We start from the raw sequence: 8,847 nt of genomic DNA on the forward strand, positions 1-8,847 counted from the left end.
GAAGGCTCACTGGAAGGTCCTTGTCTGCACTGATCTATCTTTGTACTAAATGGGTAATATGTACTTTTGGTTTTAAAATAGAGATGAGTCAAGAAAATCATATGTTTCTTATTTAAAAAGAAAACTTTTCAAAGATTTGTGTGTTCCCCCCCTCCCCAGCTTCTATATAACTACATCAGCCATAGTGACCATAATAGGGCTATAAATCGAAACAACCTGAAATAGCAAATTTTCTTCTAAACTTAACATTTTATTTTAATAACTATTTCTCCAAAAATACCAATTTCAACTATTTCCAGCCAAATATCATGTTAGGGCCAGACATTTTTAGCATGCATCAATATTCACTCTCTTAGGCTTATCACCACATGTAAAGTGCTGAAAGACTGCATGGGTTTGCTAATCCCTTTCTGCTTCCCTTAAGACCTTGATAATCACTGATCAAAGGTCATGGACAAAGGCCACCTTCTTGTTAAATGGCTGTTTTGTTGTTCTATTTCAAAGTGTCCTCTTCTAGGCTATGTTTATGGATGTACTTCTTTGGAATAGGCATGGAATCAGAAGTGCTATTGGGCTGATTGTGTAGAAAGTTTGGAGTCCATTAAATACCCAGGATTTTGTTTTGCATTTTCAAAATACTAACAAGAATGCCTGGAATCAGGAGGTGGGTTGAAAGATCAGTCTTTTAACTATTCAAGCCTACCTTTGGCTCAATGTTTTTTTTTTTTTTTTTTTTTTTTTCCATCTTTCTTAAAAATTGTTCCCTCAAGGAGATAATAAATAGATTAGAGGAACAGAGGATAATCTACCTCTCAGACTTGTGGAGGAGGAAGGAATTTATGACCAGAGGAGAACTAGAGATCATTATTGATCACAAAATAGAAGATTTTGATTACATCAAACTAAAAAGTTTCTGTACAAATAATACTAATGCAAACAAGATTAGAAGGGAAGTAACAAATTGGGAAAATATTTTTAAAAACAAAAGTTCTGACAAAGGTCTCATTTCCAAAATATATAGAGAACTGACCCTAATTTATAAGAAACCGAACCATTCTCCAATTGATAAATGGTCAAAGGATATGAACAGACAATTCTCAGAGGAAGAAATTGAAACTATATCCACTCACATGAAAGAGTGTTCCAAATCACTACTGATCAGAGAAATGCAAATTAAGACCACTCTGAGATACCACTACACACCTGTCAGATTGGCTAAGATGACAGGAACAAATAATGACAAATGTTGGAGGGGATGTGGGGAAATTGGGACACTGATACATTGCTGGTGGAGTTGTGAAAGAATCCAGCCATTCTGGAGAGCAATCTGGAATTATGCCCAAAAAGTTATCAAACTGTGCATACCCTTTGACCCAGCAACGCTACTACTGGGATTATATCCCAAAGAAATACTAAAGAGCGGAAAGAGTCATATATGTGCCAAAATGTTTGTGGCAGCTCTATTTGTTGTAGCTAGAAACTGGAAGATGAAAGGATGTCCATCAGTTGGAGAATGGTTGGGTAAATTGTGGTATATGAAGGTTATGGAATATTATTGCTCTGTAAGAAATGACCAGCAGGAGGAATACAGAGAGGCCTGGAGAGACTTAGGTCAACTGATGCTGAGTGAAATGAGCAGAACCAGAAGAGCACTATACACATCAACAACAATACTGTATGAGGATGTATTCTGATGGAAGTGGAAATCTTCAACATAAAGAAGATCCAACTCACTTCCAGTTGATCAATGATGGACAGAAATAACTATACCCAGAGAAGGAACACTGGGAAGCGAATGTAAATTGTTAGCACTAATATCTGTCTGCCCAGGTTGCATGTACCTTCGGATTCTAATGTTTATTGTGCAACAAGAAAATGATATTCACACACATGTATTGTACTTAGACTATATTGTAACACATGTAAAATGTATGGTATTGCCTGTCGTCGGGGGGAGGGAATAGAGGGAGGGGGGGCAATATGGAAAAATGAATACAAGGGATAATCTTATAAAATATATATATAATAAAAAAAAAATAAAAAATAAAAAAAAAAAATTGTTCCCTCAAGTTTACCTTATTTCCTTTAATTCTTTCAAATAGGATCCTAGAAGGGAAAAAAAAAAAAAAAAGGGTCTTTAAGAGAAAAAAGGTATGAGTAAGCTCTAGAAGGGATTTTGGAGACTGCTGAGTTCAACTTTCTCATTTCACAAGAAGAAACTGAATCAAAGTGATTAAACAAGTTATTAAAAGTTGTTTTTCGAATGTTACAGATGTGTTTGACTTCATGACATCATTTAGGTTTTTTCTTGGCAAAGATACTGGAGTGATTTGCCATTGACTTCTCTAGCTTATTTTAGAGATGAAGAAACTTAGGCAAAAAAGGGTAAGTGACTTGCCCAGGGTCATATGTCTAGTAAACATCAAAGCATATGAAACCATGTGTTCCTGACTCCAGACCAGGCACTCTATTCACTGTGTGGCAGAGGATGATTTCCAAATTTCAAATCCACTGCTTTTTGTTATGTTTTATTCCTCATTATAGTCATAAGATCAGAAATTTTAGAGTTGGATGGGACTTTGGAGGTCATCTCATCCTCGGATCAGCATCTGTAACCTGAAGGCCCAATCCAATTACTGCCTGGCTTTGTGTAATGCCAGAGAAACTGAGGCAAGATAGAGATTAGAGAGTTATTAATATTTTATTTGAAAGGGGGAGATTGTGTTGGGACCAAATGAATCCATGATTTGGCCCCGGGCAGAATGAAACTATTGTTTCCAAGAATCCAGCAAACAATGTGAGTTCTCAATGACATATTTACATATGGCTCAGATATAAGGAGTAGGGGCAGAGGCAGGGTGCTGAGAGCAGAAATGGGACTCTGACAGGGTGGGGGGAGGCACCTCAGAGATGGGGAGAGGTATCTTGATAAAACAGTATCCGATATTCTGATAGATTGGGATGGGGAGAGGCATTCTGATATTCTAAAATATAAGATCTTTTATCCTTATCAAATATTCTGATGATTAAGAGGGAGGGATAGTTTGAGCAGAACAAATAGAAACCGAGGCAGAACAATTCAGGGAAACTGAGGCAGGACAATTTGGGAAACTGAGTCAGGACAATAAAAGAGAACTGTGGCATAACATTTGTATGTCCTGCTTAGAATGTTTTTTACATTTTTCACATGGCTGTATCTAATCCTTCATTTTACAGATGACCAAAATGAAGCCCATTAAGATTAAATGGCTTGTTCAAGATCATACAGGCAGCAAGCAGGAGACCCAGGATTTGAACTTGGGTCCTTAGATTAGACATTCACCACACTTTCCACAGTACCGTAATGCTTTATAAACTAGAAAGAATTCCATATTTTGTCACCAAAGTTGAATATACAAACTCATAATAAAAAATATTATTTGGACAACAACAATGAAACAGAACTTCCAAACTTTGCAGCTAAATTTTTTGAGATCTTTTAGAACTGTGATTCATTGTTGCTCTCCCATCCTCCTGGGTTTGGGGTCTCATCTCCCTGGAAGCTTTAAAATTTCCTTCTGATTAAGAGTATGTCCTCATCTGCCAGGTTTTAAAAGTCCATCTTCCTTCCAAGTTGCATTGTCAGTTTTGAGCCTATGCAAAGCAGGTGGGTCAGACTTCATCAAGCAGCTGTTTCAGTGACTACACACTTTTTCTCATCCAATGAAGTAAATTCTTTAAGGTGGTCCTGCCGCTGCCAAAATTGTTTGGAGAAGAGACAGGCAGCATTGTCCCTCCTCTGCTTCACATGGAGAAAACAATCTTGCCTCTGTCTCTACATTGCCAAAATCTCTGTATGAAGTTGGCACATTTCATATGTTTACTATCATTTAACAAAATGAATGATCCCAGTTTCCCTACTTCACACATACACACACACACACATACACACACATGCAAACACATGCATATTTGTGCATATATGCTCACTTACCCCATCTCTTATGTTACACAAAGAACTGTTACAATGGACAATTTTTTTAGGGGACTGTTGCATAAAAGAACATACCAATCTCTCTGGGTGCCAAAGGTACAGGATGTTATACTAGCTGGCCCTGACCTGAGGGGAATCTGGAACAGAGAAGGAAAGAGTGAGATAACAAAAAGAGAAGACTTCAGTAGTATGGTCATATTAGCAAAGTCCAGACAAACTGGAGTACTTATAATTTGTACTTTCTCACTTCAATAATTTTACTCATGATATTCTCTCTAGATAGAATGCTTCCCTCTTGCTTTGTCACTGGAATTCTATCCCTTTTCTAAAACTTAGCTCAAATATCACCATTTCCATAGAGTCCTCATTAATAACTCCAAATGAAGGATCTCTAAATTCCCATAATACCTTGATTTTAAGACCATTATAATATTTATAATACTAGTCTTGCATATTATACTTAATTCTAAATTTGTTAACTCAACCAAATTGAATTCAACATTTAATAATTTCTTGATATATACAAGTCACTGTGTTTTTGACTGAAATATAAATATCATGAAGATAAAGATGGTATCTTATTCATTTCTATATCCCATATGGTGCTTAGCACATAATAGAAGCTAGAAGCTCAATATACCTGTTGAATGAATGAATGCTGTTTATCAAACACTTTTTCATATCAGTATGATATGCTTCTCAATTGTGCCATATTATTTTAATGATAAGAATTGTTATCCTCTGCTGAACTATCACCATACATGTGTACTACACCATATGTTTATGAAATAGTGGGAAACAACTGACTGCATTTTATGACTAGACTAGAGCAAATAGACTCACAAGGGGATATCAACTGCAATGTGATTCTCTGGAGCATCCTTCTCTATGCAGCCAAGCTACTTTTATGTGCTCCTAGTAGCTAATGGCTCTTTATATGTTCATGATGAATTTGGGGGGAGAAAATTATCGCTGACCAGAATCACAGAAGTACTAATATTAGCAGATGTCATTTGATAAGAATGAGCATGATTAAAAACATTTGTACACTACCTGACACATAGTTGGTGATTACTGAATGTTTACTGATTATTGATTGAGATAGTGCTTCTATATTTACTGAGAACTTTATATACATTCCCTAAAAAGCTTGAACCTCAAAACAACTCAGTGAAAGGAGTATACTGTAAGTTATCATCTCTATTTTATAGAAGAAGAAATTAAGGTTTATCAAAGCTCAGTGGCTTGTACATAATTAATCATAATAATTGTCATGGGTTGAATTAGAATCTAGAACTTCCTAATTGCAGGTAATGTACTCCATTATACTCCCAGTTCTGACCATTACCCAGTTGCTTGGATTCCTCTTCAGTATCTTCAGAAAGCTGTAATTCAGTATATTTAAGAATTCCCCAAGTGACAAAGAAATAATTCTTTACAAATTTAGCTTATTTTACTGATAGGAGTTCTGATGATTAAGACTATTTTCCTTCAATTAAGTAAAAATCTGGCTCACTGGGATTTCTGTCCATTGGTCTTATTTCTTTTCTCTTGTACACAGGGTGATCTCACCTTTTTTCCTCATGATAGTTTTTCTGTTAATTAAAGGCAACTACCATGTAACTAACTAATAAATAGTCTCTTTTTCAGGGTAGAACTCTTATTTCTTTAACTGATATTCAAGATAGCATTTTATATATTCTCAACCTGGTCATCCTATTGGGAATACTTTCTAGCTAATCAAAATAATTCCTAAAATATGACATGTAGAATTGGATACATCACTCAACATGTGTTCTGACTAGCAGACAGTATGATGAGACTCTCACTTTCTTGGACAGATTAGATAATGTTCTTTGACTTTAATGTTTCTAAGAAGCATTGATAAGACTATAGCCAGTCAAGTTAAGTGAAAAGGAAATTTGGAAAAGAAGGCTAATCTTACATATTCTTTTAAAAGAAGTTTCTATATTTTCTGTTTTTTTATTAATTAAAAATTAAAAATTAAATTATATAATTTTTATATATTATATAATTAAAATTAAAAATTATAATTTTTGACAGTAAATATGCATGGGTAATTTTTTCAACATTATCCCTTGTACTCACTTCTGTTCCGAATTTTCCTCTCCTTCCCTTTACTCCCTCCCCTAGATGGCAGGCAGTCCCATACATGTTAAATGTATTATAGTATATCCTAGATACAATATATGTGTACAGAACCAAATTTCTTGTTGCACAAGAAGAATTTGATTCAAAAGGTAAAAATAATCTGGGAAAAAATACAAAAGTGCAAATAGTTTGCACTCATTTCCCAGTGTTCCTTCTCTGGGTGTAGCTGATTCTGTCCATCATTGATCAACTGGGACTGAATTAAATCTTCTCTATGTTGAAGATATCCACTTCCATCAGAATACATCTTCATACACTATCGTTGTTGAAGTGTATAATTATCTCCTGGTTCTGCTCATTTCACTCAGCATCAGTTCATGTAAGTCTCCCCAAGCCTCTCTGTATTCATCCTGCTGGTCATTTCTTATAGAACAATAATATTCCATAACATTCATATACCATAATTTACCAACCATTCTCCAATTGATGGGCATCCATTCATTTTCCAGTTTCTAGCCATTACAAAAAGGGCTGCCACAAACATTTTGGCACATACAGCTCCCTTTCCCTTCTTTAGTATTTCTTTGAGATATAAGCCCAGTAGTAGCACTGCTGGATCAAAGATTATGCACAGTTTGATAACTTTTTGGGCATAATTCCAAATTGCTCTCCAGAATGGTTGGATTCTTTCACAACTCCACCAACTATGTATCAGTGTCTCAGTTTTCCCACAGCCCCTCCAACATTGATCATTATTTTTTTCTATCATCTTAGCCAATCTGACAGGTGTCTAGTGGTGTCTCAGAGTTGTCTTAATTTGCATTTTTCTGATCAGTAGTGATTTGGAACACTCTTTCATATGAGTGGAAATAGTTTCAATTTCATCAGCTGAAAATTGTCTGTTCATATCCTTTGACCATTTATCAATTGGAGAATGGTTTGATTTCTTATAAATTAGAGTCAGTTCTATATATATTTTGGAAATGAGGCCTTTAGCAGAACCTTTAATGGTAAAAATATTTTCCCAATTTGTTACTTCCCTTCTAATCTTATTTGCATTAGTTTTGTTTGTACAAAAGCTTTTTAATTTGATGTAATCAAAAATTTCTATTTTGTGATCAATAATGATATCTAGTTCTCCTTTGCTCACAAATTCCTTCCTCCTCCACAAGTCTGAGAGATGAACTATCTTATGTTCCTCTACTCTTTTTATGATCTCGTTCTTTATGCCTAAATCATGGACCCATTTTGAGCTTATCTTGGTATATAGTGTTAAGTGTGGGCCCATATCTAATTTCTGCCATACTAATTTCCATTTTTCCCAGCAGTTTTTGTCAAATAATTAATTCTTATCCCAAAAGTTGGGATCTTTGGGTTTGTCAGACACTAGAATGCTATAGTTGTAAATTATTTTGTCCTGTGAACCTAACCTATTCCACTGATCAACTAGTCTATTTCTTAGCTAATACCAAATGGTTTTGGTGACTGCTGCTTTATAATATAGTTTTAGATCAGGGACAGCCAGACCACCTTCATTTGATTTTTTTTTCTCATTAATTTCCTTGAAATTCTCGACCTTTTGTTCTTCTATATGAATTTTGTTGTTATTTTTTTCTAGGTTATTAAAATAGTTTCTTGGGAATCTGATTGGTATAGCACTAAATAAATAGATTAGTTTAGGGAGTATTGTCATCTTTATTATATTTGCTTGGCTTATCCAAGAGCACTTAATGTCTTTCCAATTATTTAAATCTGACTTTATTTTTGTGGCGAGTGTTTCATAATTTTGCTCATATAATTCCTGACTTTCCTTTGGTAGATAGATTCCCAAATATTTTATACTCTCGACAGTTGTTTTGAATGGAATTTCTCTTTGTATCTCTTGCTGTTGGATTTTGTTGGTGATGTATAAAAATGCTGAGGATTTATTTGGATTTATTTTGTATCCTGCAACTTTGCTAAAGTTGTGAATTATTTGTAATAACTTTTTATTAGAATCTCTGGGCTTCCCTACGTATACCATCATATCATCTGTAAAGAGTGATAGTTTGATTTCCTCATTACCTACTCTAATTCCTTTAATCTCTTTCTTGACTCTTATTGCCAAGGCTAGCGTTTCTAATACAATATTGAATAGTAATGGTGATAGTGGGCAACCTTCTTTCACTCCTGATCTTACTGGGAAAGGTTTCAGTTTATCCCCATTACATATGCTGCTTACTGATGGTTTTTAAATATATGCTCCTGATTATTTTAAGGAATAGTCCATTTATTCTTATACTCTCAAGTGTTTTTAGTAGGAATAGATGTTGGATTTTATCAAATGCTTTTCCTGCACCTATTGAGATGATCATATGGTTTTTGTTAATTTGATTATTAATATGGTCAATTATACTAATAGTTTTCCTAATATTAAACCAGCCCTGTATTCCTGGTATAAATCCTACTTGATCATAGTGTATTATGCTGGATATGATTTTCTGTAGCTTTTTGCTAATATCTTATTTAAGATTTTAGCATCAATATTCATTAGGGAGATTGATCTATAGTTTTCTTTCTCAGTTTTTGCTCTACCTGGTTTAGGTATCAGTACCATGTCTGTGTCATAAAAGAAGTTTGGTAGGACTCCTTCATTCCCTATTTTTTCAAATAGTTTATATTACATTGGAGCTAATTGTTCTTTGAATGTTTGGTAGCATTCACATGTAAATCCATCTGGTCCTGGGCATTTTTTTCTTAGGGAGTTAATAGCTTGTTCTATT

Source organism: Sminthopsis crassicaudata, chromosome 1, assembly GCF_048593235.1.
Source record: "Sminthopsis crassicaudata isolate SCR6 chromosome 1, ASM4859323v1, whole genome shotgun sequence".
NCBI lineage: Eukaryota > Metazoa > Chordata > Mammalia > Dasyuromorphia > Dasyuridae > Sminthopsis > Sminthopsis crassicaudata.